Genomic DNA, 23153 nt, shown 5'->3' on the forward strand with positions numbered 1-23153 from the left:
GCAGGGGGTTTGCACTAGGTGATCTTGAAGGCCCCTTCCAAAATAGACCAGTGTATGATTCTGCGTGTGGGGTGGCAGAAGCAGGACCTTGAGGTGAGAAATACCTCGTCTTGCCCATGAGCCCAGGTCTGGGTTTGTCTTCAGTGATTTGAGCTCATTTCCTCTCCACAGGGGACCTGAAGCTTAGTTGTCCAAGGGAATAGTATTGCACGTGTGTGAGCAATGAGTGAATGGTTGCAGCCCATGTGGAGGCTATGCCAGCCCTTGCCTGAAAGCCCCTGGGCTTGGTCCCCCTCTGACAAGGTGACAGTGAGGCTCAGGCCTGTGTGGGTTAGTAGGGGGTAGCAATGCCTTTATCCTTTATTTCATTAAAATAATTGTGCTGACACACTTGGCTTTCTGTATCTTAGTAATGTAAAAATGAGAAATCTGTACTTTTCATGCTCTGGTAATAGGGTATTATCTCCAATCTTAGTACACCTGCCTTGGTGACGAACTGGAAACACTGGGACTGTGCCTGGCTAATTTCATATTTCACAGATGAGGTGCTTGTATGGGAATGGTGAGGGCTGGCTGCTCCAAAAGGGTGGTGAGCTGTGAGTGGAGCTGTATGGAAATAAACAAAGTCACTAAGGAGGAACATGTTCAAGGTGAGAAAAAAAAAAAATGGACAACAGAAACTGGTGTAATCTCAGGGACAAAATCTCTTACTCCAAGTTTTGAAATGAGTGTTGGTAGAAGTTGGCTCCTCTTAAAATCTGAGAAATTACATTCAAATCATTTAAATGAAATGGGCAGTCTGTAACATAAATTGGGAGTTTCATACAAATGTTGTGTCTCATCTAAACATGTTATTATTCTCAAAGGACTTTATAAACATTAACAACTGAATGATGTTTTAACCTCTGATTTCCAAACAGAGGTTAAAATTAAAAATGGAAAAGGACTATAATTTTTTTTTCTAAATTACATTTTACTTATGAGTTTGATAGAGAAACAATTGGCCTAGCATAAACAGTATCATATTTGTTGTGGCTTTTAAAGTGTATCCAATTATATTTTGAGTGATAAACTAATGCTGCTAACCAGGTTAGTGCAGCACAGCTGGGCCCTAAAATGTTTTAGTGAACACTGCATGCTTAATCCAATAATCTCTAATCTATAGCATGGGAGAAATGTTTCCATCAGGAAGCTGTAGTAGTGTGTCATGTAATTTAGAAGATTAGCCAGACCTGCCTCTGCAGTATGGTCTCAGAAGGATGCCGTGTACCAATCATGTCCAGCTCTTTGCTAGGCTGAGACCAAATCTCAGGGTATTTGCTGCAGGGTGCTGTTCTGTCACCTTGGCACTGGGGTCAGATTAATTCTCCTTTTGTCACACTGGTGTTAATAACTTCTTACATACGTCAGTAAATGGTAACTGTTGTCCCTTGTCTTTTGCAATTCACAAAGCAAAGCTGGAATAAAAGTTCTGAATCTAAATGCTTGTGACATCCCCTTACATCACCATGATATGGACTCATTATGGGAACTACTGCCATGCTATTGGTAGACCTGTCATTCTAGATTTGTGTCTTGATCTCTCGAGCCTGGCTCTGCTCACCCTTCTCATGCCACTCCTGTATTCAGATGAGACAACACTATTGCTGCTTCCCTGTTATCTATCTGCAGAGCTTCTGCCCCTTGTGGGCAAAGTGCATATTTGGGAAGAGGAGGAAGATTAGGAGATTAGGAGAGCTGTGGGTCCTTAGGGAAAAGCAAGAGGGCAGGGGGGCGTTGTGCTGGACAGTGTCTCTGGTGCAGTGCAGATTTTGCCTTGAAATAGAGGCTCATAGGAGAGCTCTCATCCTACTGAGACCAGGATGCAGGGAGAGAAGTCCTTCCTGTGCCAGGCCACTTTCCTTCGAAAGCAGAGTGATCCTCTCCAAAAGATTTGATGCTATAGCAATGCTTAGCAGTTTCACAATTCTATTCTTGGCAGCCCTGTAGTGAGAGATTTAAATGCCCTGGGTTGGCTTTTGTGGCAGGCTGAGTGCCCTCTGCTTATGCTGGTGGGAATGACTGATGGATGTGTTTGGTGCTGCTGTGCATAGCGCTGACAGGTCTGATGAAGCACTGAGGTCAAACAGAAAATCATGGCTCTAGGGAATGGCAACAGGCTTAGTTCAGCATATTTGGACTGAAGCAGAGCAGGCACATTTGGCAGGAAAGAAAGATTGCCCAGATGAGGCTCTGATTACATATTTAACAGACAGTGCTTTTAAAGTCAGTTCTCCTCTTGAGTTTGTGATCAGTTCAAATTCTGTGGATTAGAGAAATACGAACCAGCATGTCACAGCAGAGAACAAAAAGATCGATGACAAGCACTCACTTCAGACACAGCTGGATGACTGAGAGTATGACATCAAAGATTGAAATAGATGCTTGGCTGTCATTGGTATTAAAATAGGGATTATCAGCAGGTTTGCCTCTTTGCAAAGGACTGTGTGTGGATCTCAGTTACATTATCTAGCAAAATGCTTTCTAAATTTTAATGTTCCTGATTCTTTTTGACTTTGTCCATGCTGGACATTAAAATATATATTTCTAAAGGCTGTTCTTCATTTATCCCAGACCAGTTCATTTTTGCAGTATAGCTACAAGTAAAAATCTTAACTGTGTTATGGCAGAAGAAGAGCCAGGACAAGCCTCGGCACTGACGCTCAAAGAGGCACAAACTTCAAGATGAGCTTATCACCACATTAGCTGGGACACCTTACTGAAAGCATTAGGGAGATCAAACAATGTTTGTTTCCTTGCACTCAGGCACAGGCCCATCCCCAACAGAAGATACTGAGGCATTCCTTCTTATCTTCTGGGTTTCTACCAGAAGACCAGTTCTAAGGAGGAGAAGATGGCATCTGGGGGCTCCAGTTGCTAGAACACATGGAAGGGCAGTAGGTGCTGGAGAGAAACAGGTGCAACCCTATAGGAAGTTGTCACTATGAGGCTGTGGTATTTAAAACCCAATAAAACTCAGCTCCAGACTTCTTCAAGTTGATGCCCGCTAACTTCAAGCAATTAAATCAAAAAAGATTCTTGTTTTTTCATACTTGGTTCCACTCTGGATTTCTTTTTTTTTTAATCTGTGGTTATTATGACCTTGCAAAATCTCCCACACTGGAGCTGATTGCTCCTATCTCAGGCCAGGAAGACCAGGGCACATGTGGGATCCAGCAGCCAGCAGAACGAGCAGACTCCACAGGCCAGCCCTACGGGTCAGCTCCAGAGAGCAGGGGCAGTGCTACCAGCAGACAGCAATGCCAACTCCAAAATTCTGCTGCTACAGACACAGCCCTGCTGTGTTCTGCTGCCCTACTGATACACTATTACAGCCTGCAGTAGAATAGCTACTGAACTGGCTCAAATACATGTACAAATATTATTCTATAATTCTATGATTTTTTTCCCTGGGAAAGGGGCAAGAATTGTAGGCAGTCTAAATATTTATCATTCTTCAGAGTGGAAAAGCTAAATTGAAGGCCTGAAATTAGTTCCAAACATTAACAAAATACAAGAGATGTATTCGGTGTAGGAGAGATGTTAATGACTAAATAAATTACTTTTTGCAATGCGTCCTGCAGCAGAATTAACTTCATCTCACCCACGGGAAGCGGGCAGCCAGGCCAGCCAGCCAGGGATCAGGGATCTGGAGTCCTCTGCTTTTCTTCTTCTACTGTTTGTTTTATCCATTCCAAAATTGAGATAGTTATCTGAATATTTACAAATATTTGTCATAATCACCTCCTTTGGCTGGCACTCACAATAAATTATTCCACAATGAGTTAGAATGGAAGTGCTGACAAAGGAAGGATGACAAACTGAGAAAAGGCATTCCAACCTGGGCTGCCAGGGCAAAGCTGCATTTTGGTTATTAACCCATCTTGTCCCAAACCTCATTGCTAGATGAGTTGTGTTGCAACAGTGCAAACAAACAGCATAAAATTCAGCAAGGGAGTGCATTGCTAGATAAGTGTCCTTGCCTAGGTTATCATGCAACAAAAATTAAACAGTAAACACAGCTGTTACATGGAGAAAAAAAATCATCAGATGAGGCTTCACTTGTTAATTATTTTGTGGTCCAGAGTGTTCCAGGGGGACCTTAATCTTTAATGCAAAAAGGAAGCAAACTCACATCATGAACCAGCAAATAAAGAATAAACCAATTTTAGGCTCTTTTATCCCTGCCTTGAACACTTTAATTCAACTGACATCTACCAGAAGAGAAAATCTGGAATAGCAGGGGGCATTGTAAGCCATACAAGTTCATAGAGCTGTAAGCCTGCCCTCCATTAACACTGAAGGCACAAGTCTTAATTGTGATGGGGGAAAAACAGGGAAAATATTGTCAAGAAAAAGGAAATAAAGCCGTGTGAAAGGGGCACTTGGACTTAAGAAAACAGCACCGAGAAAGCCTTCATCCAAAACAGTAAAACAGCTCTCCAAGCCAAGAAAGCAGAAGGACCTCTAATAAACTGTTCAGGAAGGGGCACCCTGGAAATACTTCAAACCCAAGGAAATAATTCAGATAAATTCAGACTGCACTTTGGCACAGTTCAGAAGGGCTCACAAAGGGGGAACAAGGAGTCCCTGCGCAGAATAGAACGTTGGCAGCCAGCAAGAGAATTCTCCAAAGGAGACCAGTAACACTTAAAAATATACCAGTTCTAAGACAAAATGCTAATTTCAGCAAGTCTAAGTTGTCCCACTGCTCCTGAGAGTGCAAGGAAACAAACATTGTTTGATCTCCCTAATGCTTTCAGTAAGGTGTCCCAGCTAATGTGATGATAAGCTCATCTCCTGCTTGAAGTTTGTGCCTCTTGTGAGCGTCAGTGCCGAGGCTTGTCCTGGCTCTTCTTCTGCCATAACATAGTGTTTTACTCATAGCTATATTGCAAAAATGAACTGGTCTCTGATAAATGAAGAACAGCCTTTAGAAATATATATTTTAATGTCTGGCATAGACAAAGTTAAAAAGAATCAGGAACACTAAAATTTAGAAAGCATTTTGCCATTTTGCTAGATAATGTAACTGAGAATAAGCCAGTAATTCACTTCTTGTTCAACAACAAAACAAGCCAACCAAACAAAAAATACAGGCTTGGCCATCTGTGGAGAAAATCCTTTGTAAGATGACAATTTTAATGTTTTGGGTTTTTTTTTTTTTTTTTTTTTTTTGTGGCAGCACACATGGAAATAGCAGAACTGCCTTCATGGTGATGTGTTCTGCCATCAGTTAAGGGAACTTGCAGCCTCTGCACCCCAGCAGTCCATGTGATTATAATTCTATATATACATTTTTAAACAAATCACATTTTTCCAATCCAAAGGCTGCCTGGAATGGGATGCCTTCAAGGAAACAATGTATGAGTCACCCTCAAGAGACGTGCAGTTGAGGCACCTCCTTTGGAACAAAGTCATGTACATTCAGCTAAAATATCCAATTATAAACACTATTATGTTACTTGCATAATTGCCCAATGGCCTTGTAAGCAATTTATTTCTTTAATGACAATAAGAATTAGTGTTGACTTGTTGTTAAAAGTTAGAATAACATTACATGAAGATTAAAATGCCATTTCAATGATAGTTTGCTCTGGATTATGTTAAGAAAAGAAGCATGAGCCTGTGATCACTTAAAACTCGTAAAACTTTTATGCCTTATTAACACTTCATATTTGAATGTCTGAACGTAAGATATACTGTCTGAGGGTTGATTTTAGTGGGAACTTCAAAGTGGATGGAGAGCTTACTGTGGATTTTGGTGGGTAAGACAGCAACACTCACAAACCCCTATGAATTGTTTTGTTCTGTGTCTGTATTATGAAATGCTATTTCACAAATTTCCATTCATACATAGGCTTAATGCTGGCTGTATTTCTCAGCCCCCTGGTGCTAGTTTCTATTTCTCCCACCCTGTGAGATAATGCAAGGAGAGAACGGTTTGAGAAGAGGTAAGTATATGCCAGAGCTTGCCTGTTTCAGGTGTGGAATGGAGGATCTCACAGAGCCTCGGATTGACTGCCAGAGGGGAAGGAAGCCTTGGTGCTTTGAGAGCTAATGGGAGCAACAAGCTTTGGGGAGTCATCTTGGAATGACACTGATATGTTTGTCATTTTCATTTGGCTAAATATTTACTTTATGGCTAGCGAGAAGCTGGTTTTGAAAAAAAACAAAACACTGATTAATGATGATTAAAGGAAGCTGCTCTGCAGTTGACTGTAACTGGCCCTTTTGGGTTTCAACACATTTAAGCGTATCTGAAGAGTGTGTTGCTGTCAAGACAAACACAGTTTAAAAAAATAAAGCAAACACTTTATTGGCTAATACACACACACAGTAGCCAGGATCTAACAAATTACCAGAGTTCATGTGCTTACATCCCTCAAAAGGCACTGAAGAGTCTGTGCAACACCAGGCAGGAGGGCTGAGCTGGCTTCTGCTGCTTCCTGTGCAGATTGCAGAGATCATGGAGTTGTTGTCTTTTACTGTGCCTTTCAGTGACAGCCGTAACTCCCTGTTCTAATCTTTAATATTTTATGCCTTTTTTTCCTCTCGTCCCCTCTTGGAGCTTTTAACTATCTCCATTCAACCATCCCACCTCTGCAACACCTCAGTAATTTTACCTTCCCTTACTTTGCCTGGAGTTTCTCAGCTTTTGGCCACAACATTGCGATCCTCTCAGAAGTGTGAGCCAAGGCTGTGCAGCAAGGCTGTATCAGAGTTAGACCTTGGCACACAGACAGCAAAATCGATGCTGTCTGAAGAGGTGGCAGAGGAGGTGACAGAAAATGGGCTGCAGGACGCATGAGATGCGCTGATCTATCTGGACATAAGCTTGGATAATGTTAAGTGAGCACTGTTGCAAGGATGCTGGGAACAGTACTGCTGCTTCCAACGGCGTGTGTTATTGCACTTTAAAAAATAATCCAAATTAATAAAGAACTTACGAATACCTGAAGGTCAGATGCACTTCATTGTCTTACCTTGTCAGTCACAGCAATACATGGGTATCTCCCCACTAGCAGACACACAGCTGCATAGATATAATGGGACAGTCCCTGGTTTCCAGCAGGCAGCAGGGGAGCTGTGAGAGTTTCCAACCCACCTTTATCTGAAATACTTCTTGCCACACCACTCCTGCCCACAGACTATATGATTGTTAGATCCAAGGCCAAATTCATGTTGTGAACAGCTGCAAGTCCACTGATATCAGCAGAGATGTAACCACTCAGTAGAACAGCAAGTCCATCTCGGGGTGAAATTTCAGAGGAACAATTGGTTTCAATCCTTCTGACATTCTCCTGAAGTTTTCTTAAGCTGGGTGGATTTTCCCTGTCCTGTGCAGCCCTGGCTCATGCTGCCAAGTGGCTGTGGTACTGCAGTGCCATGCAAGTGATGGTATCAGCTCTCTACAATGTGAAGCAGTGAGCCTACTACATCATGGAAATGAAACTGTAAAAGATGAAGTGAGGCTTTGGAACTAAAGGCCTGAGAAATATGATGTCTCACAATAAGGGAACTGTGAAACGTAACAGGGAGGCTCAGGCCCTGCATGGCCAGCAAGAGTCATGGTTGTGGTGTTCAAGGGGACTGCTCTAACTAGCCTTAATCCTGCAGGATGGATTTCCTGAGGCTTGGTCTTGCAAAGTTTCTAAAATCATTGGTCTCATTGACATAGATCTTGAGTTACAGGGATCCACGTGAAGTGGAGAGCCAGCCCTGCAGAAGGTCTAGCTTAAGAACAGACAGTGAAGATCGCAAGGGCTTATTTTTGTATGTTCTGCTAAGAAAGGAAACTGTAAATGGAAATCTCCATTCCCATAGGTCTTGAAGGAGGGCAAACAGCATCTGTACCAGCTGCTGTGCCTGAAGGACAGTGGGGCAAGTTGTCTGAGTTTTGGCACAAGGAATTACTTCTGATGGGTTTTGTCTGCTGTAGATAAGGTTGTACTGGCATTTGTATAAGTAAGAAATTCTGATAGCATAAGAATATTCAGTCTTAATCTTCCTGTAAGTTATATGATGGAGTACTTACAGATTACTAAGGTGGACTGAGGCTGACATGAGCAGAGCAGAAGATAAGTGATTGGGGGCTGCTGGTGATCTTTCCACAGCCACCTCAGCATTTAGACTGATCTGCGACCTGAGCAGCGTGAGCGATGACTGGTTTGGGATGCTCACAGTGGGTAACTGATGAAAATGAAGAGATATAATAAAACTCTTAGCGCTGGGATGCAACAGTTTGATGAAAGGTAAATGTCTGAGTCATGGAGAGAAAATGAGTTTCTTGCAGGCTGAATTCTGTATGTCTCTAGCTTAGCCTGGGGCTGTGGGAAGGGCAGACAATGAACACACAGTTGGTTCCCACACAGGGTCAGTCAGGCTCACAGTGAGAGATAATGGACAAAGGCAACAGGCTCAGGGACCTTACATGCAGTCTCCAAAGAGAAACAACCTTCAGTCTGAGACCTTGATGATCAAAAGGAGTCAAAACACTTATAAAATCTTTGCGAAGAGGCGGAAGAGGAAGATCGCTTATCGAGGGTTCCCTGTGGGGACAAACTGACAGAGGCAGGAGGGAGGTTGGAAAGGAATTAAAATAAATCCAGTGCTCCCAGAATGGCAAGCCTAACTACTGTATGTACGGACATTTTCAGTGTTTTAGAGATACGGTTTATCTGAAGGCTTTCATATGCAAGTAAAAGTTAACATTTAAATTGGCCATTCATTAGCACTGCCATTGACATTGGGGAAAACAGAAATAGTTATGTGTGAAAGACTAGGGAAGTCATAATTAATAGTCTGGAAAGTGGAGACAGGGCCCTGGCTGAAAGCAGAAGAATCATATTTCAGCACACACACACAAAAAGAAAAAGACAGCTAGTGGCTTTGAGTGTTGGAAGAAACCTACTGAGACTGGGGAGAGGCATTCTTCAGGTATGTTAAGAAGCCACTTTTTCTTTCAAAATGAATTTGGAGTTTTTTCTTTCCTTTCTACTCTTCTTCCTGCTCCATATCAGTGACTTTACCTTTCTCTGACTCCACCATTATGACACATTTAATCCTCCCAAGGGTAGTGTTTTATGCAGGGAGATGTTTAATAGTTGTATGCACTGGTAGTTCTTGTATTCCAGTGAGCTGGGAGATGTCCTGTAAAGGAATTCACGTTTCCTAAAATTGTGATTTAATTTAATTGTTGCTGGAGTTAAGTTGTTTGAAGAAGTATTTTGTAAGATCCTTTTGAAGCATTATTTTTTGACAGAGGTACATCATTACTGTGGGAGTGGTGCTCTCTTTCAGCTGTGTGGCTCCTACCTTTCAGTACACTCCAAGCTGCCAAGTGCTGACAGCACGTTTCTGGCGTGCCAACCCTGACACCATCGTAGATGGCTTCTTTTAGCAGCGGCCATCTGCTGCCAAATTACTTTGCCTGTGCTTTTCTGATTTCTAGGCAGCTTGAAATCCAGGACAGGCATGCTCAAGAAGTTTGGCAGAGGGCATGTCAGGCTTGCCAGTTCGCAGACTGTACAACACCTCAGCACATGTAACACACACTACTCCTCCTCTCTGGCCTTCCAGCCATAGGCACTGCTTCTTTACTGCCAGGACCCAAAGCCTTATTTTGCACTTTGGGTCCCTGACAGTACCTTTGCCCATTGCTGAGCTTGAGTCACGGGGCTTCACCCTCTGAATCCCCAGCAATGCCCACTCCAGGCTGCCCCAGCACTATCATTCTTTTCATCACAGATGCCACTTGCAAAGATTCCTTCATTTTCTTCTGCCCTCATCTCTCTTTATTATTTCAGTGAATTTCCTTCTTATGGAAAAATTTCCTGACTTTGTGTATTGTGGATTTTCTAAAGAATTTGTAAGTTTCAGAACACCTACTCATCTGCACTACTTTGTTATTGTTTCTATTTTTAAGCTAGAAGGAAAGGGAGACTCTGGAGACTAACAACCTTATTTTATTAAATTAAAGCCTCTTTTGGGGATTTTCTGGTTAGTCTGGGTTTGTGTAATGTTGAGCTGAAAGCTTATATTGTTTGGTTTCCTGGCATAATCTAGCCCAACATGTTCACTTCTTTCCCAGGAAATCCTTCCAGAAACATACTCAGCAGCAACAGCCAAATGCTTCCTCTCCATCTCAGGCACAGACTGAACCTGCACATATCACAGGTCAGTACACGTTTGCCCTGCAAGGTCATCCTCTGTTCTTCTCCATGAACAAGGGTGGAGCAGCGTGAAGAAGAGGACAATACATGGACACAGCATGTGCCCTGCCCCTTGTAGGTGCTGGGACAAGGTGCCAAAGTGAGGCTGTGGTCTAGCACCAATGAATGGCTTTAAAGGAAAGCGAATATCCTCCCATTCAACACTTTGTTTTGAGAAGGCATCTTGCAATCTTGGCTACTCCAGTTCCATTTGAACAAATTGCAGAAACTCACTCCCAACCAAAGGAGTTGTATGTGGGACTTTAGAAAACATTTTCACTCTTAATTCTTATTTTCAAGCATTATAACTATATATTTGCATTTGCAAATATGAAGTGAAAGTGTAGCAAGGATACCATTTTCTTTAATGTAAACATGCAGTTGTTTTATTGTGGAGAAAATTAAACACTTCATATTGTGCTGGTACACATATGTACAGGAATTGCCTAGATTTTCTTTTCAATTTATACTGTCAATTTATACTGCATAACAAATTGCTAATATCTCATCTGTTTTAACAAGCCTATGCTTCAGAGTGCCACGGTGACGTATCCTTCTACAATTAGTGCTTGCTTTTATCTTTCAAGTGGTATTTAATGAGTTTATTTCCTTTTCATCTAAGCATTTAAAATATCTGGCTGGGTCATTTTTATTTACAAATTGCAAACAAGGTTTGAATAATTTCCTCTAATTGTTTTTTTTTAAATCATGTTTTTCTTGAGATACAATTCAAGATAGCCAGAACAATGACATTCTCATGTTGTTTTCTGCATATTTCTACACCTCCTGGACAGACAAATCTGTGTTCAGCCTCATGCCTCCAGTAGATGTCATCATGACAATGGAAAATATTGCTGGAGATGCTCATGATGAGATGTCCTGTGCCAGGGGAGGAGAAGAGCTATGCTTCAGTAGACTTTGTTTCTATTGAGACTATAGTTCACATTTAGAGAGTATTTAACTTTTATAATGCTTTCAAAAGCGTGATGAATATCAAAACAGAGTCATCAGTCAGGTCACAGGGCTGTTTGTGGCAGTGGTGTTATACACTTGGTCACAAATACAGATGTATATGTGCATACATGCACACACAATGTGCAGATTATCAACTGCTTGGGTTTTTTTGTTTGTTTGTTTTTTGTTTTGTTTTTTGTTTGTTTGTTTTTCCCAGCAGCTATATGGCTTCCTTCATTTGGCATCCCCTACTCAAAGCCATCACACTCTTACTCTTACATATATGTATTTCTTTTTTTTCCCCTACATCCGCCTTAGAAGTAATTTCTCCAAAGGAAAACCAAAATTCTCCTCCTTCATTTCTATACCAATGAATCTCTGCACCTGCCAGCCCCTGACCTGTTGGGCATCCTATCCATTCTAAGATTCACAGCGTTCTGAGTGAGTGATGAATTTTACCGTGGTTATTTAGCAGTGAGTCAATCTACAACCCTACAGTGTAACTGGCTATAATTTTAGTCTGTCTAACAGAGAGCAAGTCTCCAGAAAAGGCAAGAGGCAGGTCAGTCACTGGCAGTGACATGCACAAGAGCTGCAAGACTGAAACACACACATTGAGAAAGGAATTAGAAAAATGTATTGAAAATGTATTTAGCTATTGTCAAATGCTGGACTGATTTTCTCTGGCAATAGCATCTATGATCAGGATGTCTTGGCATAGAAAAAGGGCACCTTTTCCCCCCTTGGAAGCCCCAACAGTTTGATTGCATATGATACATGTCTAATGTGTATGGTCCCTTTTTAAATTCAGTGCTACAGTCATGTTCTTTGTGACAGAGTGATATTATGGTGAGATGCCTTCAGATAAAATAGGACACGAGCTGAGCCATGTGAATCGAAAAGGCTGCTGGTCTGAAATACAACTTTCTAAAAATCAACAGGGTGCAGCTATATCAAATACCAAGCCCATAATTTGAATGTTCCCTTTTCTCTAGATTATAGCCCTATGAATAATAAGTTTTTCTTCTTTAAAATGTCAGGCTTTGAGGAAGTACATAGCAAGAAAGCAGGGCATTAATGGCCTGATTAACTGAAGAGTCTGCTTCTTCTCCTCTGTGATCAGCATTATTAGTTCTGGGGAAAATGGTCGAATGATTAGACCAAATTTGTGACCTCCCACACTAAGAAGAAAGAACACCTCATTGGAAAGATCTTTTTATTGTTCACGTTCTTAAAAAAAAAAAAAAAAAAAGAAGTAGTGGAAATTTTCTCCTTGACTAAGTAGGAAGGCTCTCTGCTGGGAGGAAAATGAAGTATTTAGTCAAAATAAACAGCTGATGCTCTTGTCCAAGGAAGAACAGAAACCTGGTCTAACTGTTTGCGTAAGTGAAACCATCTCTTAAAATAGCAGAAAAGCCCCATGAGCATCTATAAAGATAAATGGAGAGAGAGGAATGCAGAAACTTGTTTAAGTTTGAGCACTGTCAAAGTAGTATGGAGCTGGCAAAAAAAAAGCAGGTCCTTGTCCTCGTGAAACTTTAGATATTTTGTTACTAGAATTAATAAGAAAATAGTAAAAAAAAAACCAAAACAAAACAACAACAACAAAAAAAAGCCTAAGCAAACACAGTAACATTGTAAGGACTGCGATGATGTAGGTATTAACTCAAAAAGCAGAAGTCAAAAAACATAACAGAAGTCATTACTTCATGACTAGTTTGCATTTTTCTTCAAGTATATGACTTCTTTGTTACATGTATACTCCTATTTAAGAATGCATACATTCCCATTAACAGTGATCCCAGTCTAAAAGCATTCCATAACACTGTAATTTAGCACTTGAAGTTTCACTTAAGCCTTAAAATATTCAGTCTGTAACCTGTTACTTTGAGAGGAGAGGATAAGTGCTGCTGATAACAGTCCAAAAGATCACAAAGAGCTATCGTTCAGCTCTCTGCACCTACCTTAAAGCAGGATCAAATGCAGCTGAACTGTTCTTGAAAGCTGATGGTAATTCCATATTTTCTTCCCACAGTCTGCTCCAGCTGCAGTGTGTCTGCAGAGCGGGGGCAGGACTTCTCCACAGCTACCTTCTGCCTCCCTTGCTGCAGTTTAGCCCTGTGATATGTTACCCTATCTGCTCTATAATAAATACTACCCACTCTCAGGGTACCACACCACCCTTCTCATCGGTATGCTGAGGAGGTAGCAGCGAGCTTGGCCCTCACATACACCGAGCACCATCAGAGCAGCCCTGTTCCAGCATGGTCCCAGGGGCAGGCAGGTGGTGGAACATGGCTGGGCTCACTCCCTGAGAGCAGCATGGGGCTTCTGACTCACATCTGACTGTCAGCATCTTCCGAGAAGAGCATACAGCTGACAGCCCTCAGGAACCCAGCTGTTCATCTTCCTATAGGCAGGCAGCAAGGCAATGCATGTGCACGTCTGCTGTACTGTCAACGAGCTCAGGCATGCATGGTTTGGGAGGGGAATTTTCTGCAAAAGTAACAGTTAACAAATATCTGGACAACCACAAAAGCACATGAATCCTCAAATTGCCTTGCATATTTTTTTCCTCTCCTCTTTCCTTCTCTATTTCCTTTCACAACACCTCTACCAGCCCTCCCTGCTCCTTATTTACGCAGTGAGGAGAAGCCCCACGCAAGCACCACAAACAGTTGTAGTCAAGAAGGGGAAATCTAGCTCAGCTGTGATAATTAGAATAGCTGTGATACTTTAATTGAGCTGCTAATAGCAGTGCAGGGTTGTTGCATAAAAGCCTGGTGTCTGGTAGCCTTTCCTTCAGCCCTGCTCATAGGTGGGGTATGTGTGTGGATGGGCGTCTGCTGCTTTCCTTTCAGCTTTCCCTCTAAATACAGCCCCTTCTGGCTCTGTTGCAATGCTGTGCAGTTGCATGTATGTTCTCTGAGAGCAACTCCATGTGTTTGTTTGGTTTTTTTTCTCTTCCTCTTCTTTATTTTGAGAGCTGGTTTCTACAAATCCAGTCTGCACGGGCCCTGGAGCAAGGTCTGTGCCAGTCCCCTCAGGCAATTAATCTTAGTAGTGATCTTAGTAGTTACAAACCTACTTACATGATTTCAGCCACTGCCTGGTGCTTGTGGCAAGCCTGATGCGATATGTTCTCAGAAAAGTGTGAGGAGGAAGTAATGGACTTCCTCACTCCTCTGCAGTAAGAATAGCTCATTCATTACTTATGTTCACTAGAGTTCGGTTCCTGTATTTTTGTTGAGCTTTGCCTTGCTGCAGTGGCAATCTTTCTGTTACTGAATCCTTGTAGTAGCTTCTTAAAGCTTACCAAAATGAGGGGGCATTGTGTATTATTTCATAGTGTTATAAACGTTATTCTTATTTGCACAACAGTGATATGGAATGTGTTTAGAGAACTGGCCTTCAAAAGCAGATTAAGCTTAACTTTACATTTCATTTACCACTTTAAACTCTTTGGAAACTCTCTGAATAATGTTCATGTAAAAATATTTCTCTGCAATATCAGCAAATAGAGGTGTAGTAGCGTAAACTGATTCTAGGAAAGCTAAAAAGGAAACCTCTGGAGAACTCCAGGTTGGCTGCAGGACTTCAGGTCAGTGAAAATCATAAGATAGAATTGTTTATTATTTTGAGTAAGTGAAACTTAGCATACTTAATAACGTAAAAGAATTTTTGAAGTTCTGTGCCAATGTATCACTTTCTTAATCTGAGGTACTAAAATCATAGAATCAGAACATCCTAAAAGTTGAAAGGGGTCCATAAGGATCATTGAGTCCATCTCCTGGCCCACCACAGAACCACCTGAAGACCAGACTGTATGGCTGAGAGCATTGAGAATGACTGTATTCAGCCAGTTGATCAGTGTAATGTTTATAGGGGCCTTCTTTCTTGAGCATTTTTCTTTGAAAGGTTTTGTGATAATATGAAAAGTTGGAGACTGGGATCTTCAATGTTTGAATCAAACAGATGTTAATGATTTTTCACTTTCCTGGAAGATCTGGTGTAGAGCTTTCTGTCACAGAACTTTCTGTCAAAACATGGATTTGATGAAACTTAACTTCTTGTTGGAGCAGAGAAGTTTCATTTATGTTTTCAGGAAAAAGCTATCAAAATATTTTATTTGTGGTTAAAGCTAGAATATTAAGAAGAAAACTTGTAAGTCAAAGCTGAACATCTGACACTGTCAAAATAATCTGTCAGTCAGTTGTTTCCCAAAATAAAAATTGCAGAATTTGTGTTCTATAGAAAGTGTTGTTGGTTTTTTGTTTCCTTCTGAAAGGGGATTTCAGAATATCTGTTTTTTCTTCCTAGGCCTGCAATATTACTTATATATATAAAACATATATATAATTTTTTTGCAGGCTTTTAACATGTAGTGGTTACTGGAACTGTTTTCAAGGAGAACATCCTACCAGGAGCCTCCAGAGTGCTATGTGTTTGTTACCAAGCTCTTGTAGCTGTATTGATTTGAAGGATGACTTGGTGCTTGCTCATGGTCCCAATTAGAGACTCCATTGCAGAGCAAGTTCTGGATGTCATTGACAATATTAAATGATTTTCTAATCAAGATTAAGATGCTCTTCATTCTGAAGTGAGCATTGTTCCACCTCGACTGAAATTGGACTGCTCTGCAAAGGTGCTAACAGAGAGCAGCCACAGCAAAGCTAGGACAGAAGGCTGCTCCTGCAGTTCTGTCTCTGTCCCTAAGCAGTGCCCTTCTCAGTGTCTTACAGCTATGGATTTGGTATCAGCTCAGATGACCGGAAATATCTGCTGTTTTTCCCCCAATGTCCAGATGTGCTGTTTTCTTTAAACACTGAATTGTGCTTTAAAAACACGGTCATATGATGGAGATTACAGTTGGTAAGTATTCACTTATCAAGGATTTCTATTTTTGAAGAGGCATACTACTCCATTATAGCTTCCAATCTAAATATAAGAACTTACAATGAAAAGCATGTACCAAAAATAGCAAAGATGGGCTGAACCTTTAGGTTCCAAACTATTTTCCTGAGCAGTGAGAATATTTTATGAAATCTAAAGGAAACTGCTTCCTGGAAAAAATCTCTGAAACAACACTGAGCTGCCCTGACAGCTGGGGAAGTGGAACAAAAGTTTGGATGCTTTGTAGCCCTCCCATTAGAGGACAATTTGAAATAGATTTTTAATGGGGGGGGAAAAGCAAAACTGCCACAAGCATAAGGCTAAAAGGGGGTAAAATGGCATGTGTGTCTGTGCACAGAATTATCAACAGTTACTGAAGGGAAGATGTACTGCAGTTTGGAGCATTTAAAGTATTTAAGGCTTATGTCATAAGAATGCCTGAAGCACTACAGTAATTAAGTGGAAGTATTAAAATCTGCTGAATGAATACCAGCTGAACCGTTTTATTTAGATAACATGACTTGAAGTTGCAGAACTGTCAGTGTATCTCATGCTGTATGTGAATTGTTTGCCTTTTGTGCGTGATTCATTACTTTTACTAACTGTTAGAGCTGTAACGCATCAGTATCATTAATAACTAATGACAGCATGATCTCACTGCATCTCCTGCAACTAACAGGGTCACTTGGTGTGTCAGCTGTGTCACAGACCTCATCGGCACTGGGTGCTCCCAGCAGTACTCATTCTCCTTCCTGATGCTGTATGCGTGCCAGCTCTGAGGATACAGGCTAACAAACTGGGTTTTAAGCTCCTTTTGCATTGCAGCATCGCGTGCCGCTCCCAGATCTGCAGGACTGAGCATGAAACCAGGTCTGGAAACAGAATCCTGTTTTTAAAACAGGCTTTTTTTCACTTGGTTATCTTCATGTTGAGGTGAACTGGTTTAGCTGTTCAGGTAATTGTTTGGTCACAGAAACCATGAGGGTCTTAAGAATAGAAGGAAAGTGTTCCGATGGGAGCTGATGACACCTGCACTGTTGTTGGTAGAAAGGTGTGGAAAAGCACTGTTATTTGATGATAAACAGAAGGGAAAAGATTCAGATGTTCTAAGGTTAAAAAAAAAAAAGCCGGCATACTTATATTATATTCCTCAGGAATAGAATGATATCTATTATATTCCTGAGATTGTCATTTAATTGTCTCTTCATCATGCTGTAGTACAGTGACAAAGCTCCCTCACACCTTTCCATCTTTCTTTTCAGCCCTTTCTATCCACTGTTGTAGAAACTGATGCCGGAATGAATTTACACCATGAGAACAGTAGGAGTAATACAAAGACAAAGGAGTTCAGAAAGGCATTTATGTTCTGAAAGCAGTCTTTTGTCTTTGTGTTATAGAAGAGCCTTGAAAATAACTGATATATTTCATTGTCAATGCATTAAAATGATACAGAAAACACACAGAGGGTACCCTCTGTCACCGCGTGCTGTGTGGGCTGTCAGTGTGCAGCGTTTGACACTGACCAGCTGCTGCAGTCTCACCACACTGCAATTAGATTACTGACTAATTTAATCTTTATTAATTCTGGAGCTTATCACAAGCATGTGCTTCTGAGGATTATTGGAACTTAATCCTCAAAGCGTGTGCCTGCAAAGAAACTCTGTAACATGCTAAATAAATAAATATATAACTGTGCTATAATTGAAACAAAAAGTAGAGAATTATACTGCATTCAGCTTTATTTTAAGTTAATTCTTCGGAGCGGTCCGAGGCTTAAAACAGTAAAAAGCGGCCGAAAATGGAGAAAAGGGATAAGCGTTCGTAGCCGAGAAAGGCCGCGGGGTGGCGAGGCGCGAGGACGCCACAGCCCCGAGAGCGCGGAGCCCCGCGCACAGGGACACGCCCGGCGGCAGCGGAGCGGCGCTCGGCACGACGTGCTCCCCCGGGGCTGCCCGCGGCTCCGCGGCCGGTGCCGGCACTGTGCGCAGCCGGACCCGCGGCTTGGGGTTCCGGCGTCTCGGTGGCATTCTTCTCCCGAACGCCGCTTCCTCGGTGGGGTGGGCGGCTGCCCGCCGCCTGAGTCGCTCCGGCTCAGCGGCGCAGAAAACGCGCGCTCGGCCTCCCGCCGCCCCGCGCTTTCGAGAGGCCGCGGCGCCGCCCGCCCCCCCGGGCGCCCTCGCAGCCCCGCGGGCCGCCCGTCCCGCCCCGCCCTCCTCGCGGGGCGGCGCCGCCCATTGGGAGAGAGGAGGGCGCGGGCGCCCGTCCGCTCCGCTCTGCCTCCCCGTTGGCTGGCGTCACCGCGCTCCGCCCGCCCATTGGCTGCCGTCGCCGCCAGGCAGCGGCCGCTCGGGCGGCGCCCGCCCGCCGGCACCCGCCCTCAGCGCCGTCGCTCCCCGCGGGCGAGGGAGTCCGTGAGCGGCGGCGGAGGCGCCGCGGGGCGGGCGGGGTGAGTGCGAGTAGCCGCCCGCTGCCGCCGGGCCAACTTTTGAACGCCGCGCGGGGCGCCGGCAGCCCCAGGCGCCGCGTGGGACGGCGGCGGCCGTTGGGTAACTAACGGCGGCTGAGGCTGAGGGGAGCCCGGCGGTCCCGCGCGCCTTCTCCTCTTCCTTCTCCTTTTCGTTTTTCGTTAGCGGCCGGGCGGGGCGGGGCGGGGGGGCTCCGCTGGGCCGGCCGCGGGCACCGGGCGGGCTCTCCTCCCTGCGCCGCGAGGAGGCGGCGGGCGGGGAGACAAAGGGGCTGCCCCGCGCGGGGCACGGCTGCGGGCTGCGCCGCTGCTCGGGGAGAGCGGATCCGCGCGCTGCCGGCGCGTCGCTTCTCACGCGCCTCTTCTGTGTTACTGCTAAGGCACCTCTGTCGCGGCGTCGACTTCGGCGTGCCCGGCCGGGGATGTGAGAGGCGGCGCGACGGTCCTCCTCGCCGAGAGCCTGCGGTTGCGGTCGGTAAGTAGGAAGCGCCGGCTGCCTGCGGGACGGCCGCGCTCTTGCGGACTTCGCCGCTGAACTTGGCGCACGCTGAGTCGCGGCCGCTCGTCCGGCGCCGCGAGTGCTGGCGGCTGCGGGGAGGGCGCGGGCGGTGCCCGGGGCGTCTGGTCCCCGCTATCCCGAAAGGCGGCGATTGGGGTTTCTTCTAAAGCGACGAGACGCCGCTGGACGGTTTTACATGGCGAAGTATGGGGCAACGCCAGTGCCGGGCTTTCATTGCTTCTGAAAGACTTGTCTGCAGTGGTTGCCTCCAGCAATGCGTTTAGATGCTACAGAGCATCTTGTCAGAAGCTTGTGCTTCTCACAGAATGTCTTTCTCTCTGGTGGTGCCCTGCTTTTATTGTAGTCATCTTCCAACAAGTAATTTTCTGTGCGAAAAGCCAAACACGGTCAAGTTAACAAACAACCGTTTTTACTTTTTATCAGTAAGGTACTTCAGGTAATAGTAATGTGCTTCTGAGTTGAATCCATCTGGCTTTGTTCTAGGATGTATTTTCTGACTAAGGTGACGACGTGAAAATACTACTTTTGAGATGCAAAGCTCAGCTTCTCTTCTGTGATGATCTTTTTGATGAGCAGAAGGGTGCCACTTTTGAGGAACTGCAGTATTGCTTTGAGTGATCTATTAATTTTACTTCGTGACAGCGTTGAGCTGTCTTGAGGTATTTATTCAGCATACTTCTCACAGAGAAGAAGGCTTTCATGAGAACAATCGTGCCAAACTTCTGACTTATGAATGGGAGGGTCCTCTTTCACTCGGGTGAGTCCATGGTAGACATGTTCACAGACATGGCCGGATAGTTAAGTCACTTGAATCCTAATTTGTAAAGACTTGTATTGCAAACAAGCGTGTGCGTAACATATTGCCAGGCTAGGCCCTGTAAGTGCTATGTGTCATGTGTATTTTACTCAACACAATGGGGCTGGCACTGAGCTGTGAGCCTTCCTACTGACGCAGATGTTCTGGCTGTATCAGGCCTGATAGTAAGCCACAGAGTTGGTCTGTTTCTTAGTATATGCCAATGTGCTATTTTGAATGAAAAAAAACCAAAAAAACCCACAAATATCTTGAACTTTCCCCTTATGTTCATGTCAATAAACACTTTTTCATTAATGCTTACCTTAAGGTAAGTATTAGGTTTTCTCTAAGCTATGACTAACGTGTGCAAAATGAAAACGACCTCCCTCCTGGGAATTTACTTTGTTGCTAGTAGTTTTCAGATGTTGACTAATTTAATGAGAAGATAAATACACATTTTGTGACCCAACTTGACACTGTTGTTTGCTTCAGTTTGTAGAAGATGCACAGTCTGCAGGGTCTGCATGATTTGTAAGAGGAGAGTCACAGTTCCCAAGCTTTCGTTTGATGCTAATAGCCATTGGAGTGCTCTGTAAATTTGAGGCTTCCAAATGGAAGTTGAATGAAGCTTAAATGTGGATAATATTAAAATGCAGCAAGTCTTAAATGCTTACAGAGATCACCTGCGTGCTCTGCAAATGCACAAAGCCTCTATCAGGGACAGCTTAGACTTTAAATCCGTTAGCTGGATCACCAGGTTTCATTCCCAAGCCTTCATTTAGGCAAATGCCCTCTCAGCATGAACTGGCATGCCTCCCATTTAGCAAATGTGAGATTGAGTACAAAGCTTATACTTCAGTCTGCTGTGGGGTTCGTGCAGGTAGCTTTGTTAACACACGTGTAATCTCCACCTATGATATGTACAATAGTACAGGTATCAAGTAGTCAGTCTTCCAGAAGTAATAGTCATGAAGTTTAAGCAGGAGATCCTGTCCCACTGTACAGGGAATAGGAAGCCTGATGATGTGACCTTTATTGTGTGTATGCTGTCTTCTTTGAGGTTAAGAGATATCGAGTCCAAAACTCCTATGCTTAAAAGACTAAAACCAAACATACACACAAAAAAACAAACTGAAGGCCATGCAAATGTGTATTGGTCTTCTTACGTGTAATAGCTTGATCGTGAGAGTGGCTTGTATGTAACCTCCAAGACTTCTTGTGTGGTTTTATGAAACCAGGATGTGCTTAAAGCTTGCATTTTGAATGCAGTACTTCTCCTTGTATTGGTTTGGCTATGATAGGACATATATGGAGTTCTTAATAGTATACTGTAATCTCATAGTTTGCATGACAAGGTTATAGCTTTTGATTTGCTAATGCTGTTCTGTTTCATTATGGGAGTATCTAAAAGCCCCCCAGCATCCAAACCCTAAGTAGAACTGCAGGCATGCTTTTTTCTTTAAATCCATATAATTTTTTTCCCCCCAAAAAAAGAAAAAAAGACCTTTTGGACATTCACTGGCCTCAGTCACCAGCAATGAAACGTTGGGGTGCTAAATGCACATCTGAGAGCAGAGAACGTGTTAGAATTAAAGCACAGTTTTATCAGCATAAATTAATTAGGAACTTAAATTGGGTTACTGTATTTGAAATGCTTTGTGAGATAATCTTGGAAGGTAATAACAGAGTAGCGACAGGGTGGAGAAATCTGTGTCAGGTCAGTGTGGTTGAAGGGAAAGTGAGTACTCAGGTATGGAAAAATGATTTTATTGCATGTCAGGGCTGCAGGGCCACATTGGAAGCTTCTAGGGTGCTGAACCTCTGTGCGTTATTAAAATGTGTTCTTAGCTCCTGCGCAGACCAAAATCTACCCTGTCTTTATAACATACAGGTTACGTTAAGTGGGCTCACGTGCTTTTAAGATGAAGTGTTTCTGAATGCTCTCATGTTTATCTTTAGAGGTAACTGACACTTAAAATATGCGACATTATTTGAAAACATTGGTGAAATTCAAGAAAAAGTTTTCTCTGAGGTTGAGGGTTTTGTTTCTGCTTCAGTTCTTGCTGTACATCGTTAGGGTTCCACCAAAATTAGTGTTGGAACTTTGCTGGCTTGTATACTCAAACACTTCTGGTTTAGATAAAAAAAGCATCTGACAGAGCCCCCAACAATACTAGCTCTGAACTTGAGCAAATAAGAGAATGTGGGGTATGTAGTGTTTGCTCGTACATCTGGCAAAACTTTTGTGAAGCCCTTTTCCTAATTAGGCCTAGGCTTAAGAGCAGCCAAACAAAAATAGCGTGTTGGCTTAGGCTGGTAAGACGACTTGTAGCAGCGACTTCTTTAGCTGCATCCCCACGTGAACTTGCATGCTTTGGTAACAACTGGAGAGCTGTGAGTGAGAGTAACGTGACTGACAGCCTGGGTGAGTGCTGAAATAGTCTGAATGCAGCCCGATCTCATTGCAGTGGAAGAAACAGGAGAATGGTGCTGCACTTGGTGCAGTGTGATGAAGGACTCTGTTTATAAGGCCTCAGTGTAATTCCTAAATGGTTCACAAATGTAATGTGTGCTCAATGAACAGTTGTTACCAGGAGTGTTATTTATTAGAATTGGAATCAATAAGGCGTGTGGAATGCAGATACGTGCTCAGTAATCATCACTCTTGTCTGTGGAGAATGCCATGAAGAATGAGGTGATGCACAAAAACATTTTTTACCCTATTTTAAATGATCAGCGTTGCAGAAGATACAGTTGCATATCACCTGGTTGTTCAGAGGGAGATTGGAAATGGGTTATCTCTCCAAAGCAGATGTATGTTTATGCTCTTCTGTCTCTAACTGTGGGTGAGAAGAAACGCTGTGCAGCAAACAAAGCACAGCGAAGACATGTAGGTAAAAGCAATACCAGCTGAACAGTGAGAACACGCCCTGGCTGATGCACAGGTCAGAGTATCTGCTTTCCATCGTGATTGGAATAAGTACTCTTATTCTAAATTTAGTGACAGAAGCTTTGTATGTTTCCAGTCCTTCTGACAGCTGTTGAAGGCAGCTCTCTTAAGTAAGAGATAAGATATCCTTTGCTTTTTGTTACTTTTCTTTTTTGTTTGGAAGCTAACCTTTAATTAAAAGTAACATGGCATGCTCTGAAGCTGCACTGGATACTAATTAACTCACTTGAGTGCTTCAAGCCATGCTGTCTCCTTAAGTTTCCTACTGTTTGCACTAGATAAATAAAGCTTCAGCAAGGTGTTCATTCAACCTGCTGAATAGT

At 43.2% G+C, this 23153-nt stretch overlaps 1 protein-coding gene and 2 long non-coding RNA genes across 7 annotated transcripts in view; all 3 read left to right on the forward strand.

Moving 5' to 3' along the window:
• LOC116227038 (uncharacterized) overlaps nt 1-12454 on the forward strand; it is a 40821-nt gene extending 28367 nt beyond the window's left edge. The window contains exon 5 of the long non-coding RNA XR_016467751.1: nt 10133-12454. This is a non-coding gene — a long non-coding RNA (uncharacterized LOC116227038). The remainder of the gene's footprint in view (nt 1-10132) is intronic.
• A 366-nt stretch (nt 12455-12820) lies between these two features.
• On the forward strand, nt 12821-17966 carry LOC116227032 (uncharacterized). Of its 3 annotated transcripts, XR_016467475.1 has the most exons (5): nt 12821-14234; nt 14722-14808; nt 15950-16079; nt 16780-16970; nt 17363-17966. It is a non-coding gene; the product is annotated as an uncharacterized LOC116227032 (long non-coding RNA). The 3 variants fall into 3 exon arrangements; XR_016467474.1 differs by having other exon boundaries at nt 12821-14808; XR_004166470.2 differs by having other exon boundaries at nt 12821-14808; nt 16926-16970.
• A 500-nt stretch (nt 17967-18466) lies between these two features.
• HYCC1 (hyccin PI4KA lipid kinase complex subunit 1) overlaps nt 18467-23153 on the forward strand; it is a 36903-nt gene continuing 32216 nt past the window's right edge. For 2 of the 3 annotated variants that reach the window (XM_031590092.2, XM_031590095.2), the window contains exons 1-2: nt 18504-18646; nt 18945-19039. The gene's annotated coding sequence lies outside the window, so the exon portion shown is untranslated. Of the gene's footprint in view, nt 18647-18944; nt 19040-23153 lie in introns of all 3 variants that reach the window. The other variant, XM_090142678.1, reaches the window with a different exon arrangement.

Source organism: Phasianus colchicus, chromosome 6 (genome assembly GCF_987193195.1).
Source record: "Phasianus colchicus chromosome 6, bPhaCol1.hap1.1, whole genome shotgun sequence".
In the NCBI taxonomy this organism is placed as follows: domain Eukaryota; kingdom Metazoa; phylum Chordata; class Aves; order Galliformes; family Phasianidae; genus Phasianus; species Phasianus colchicus.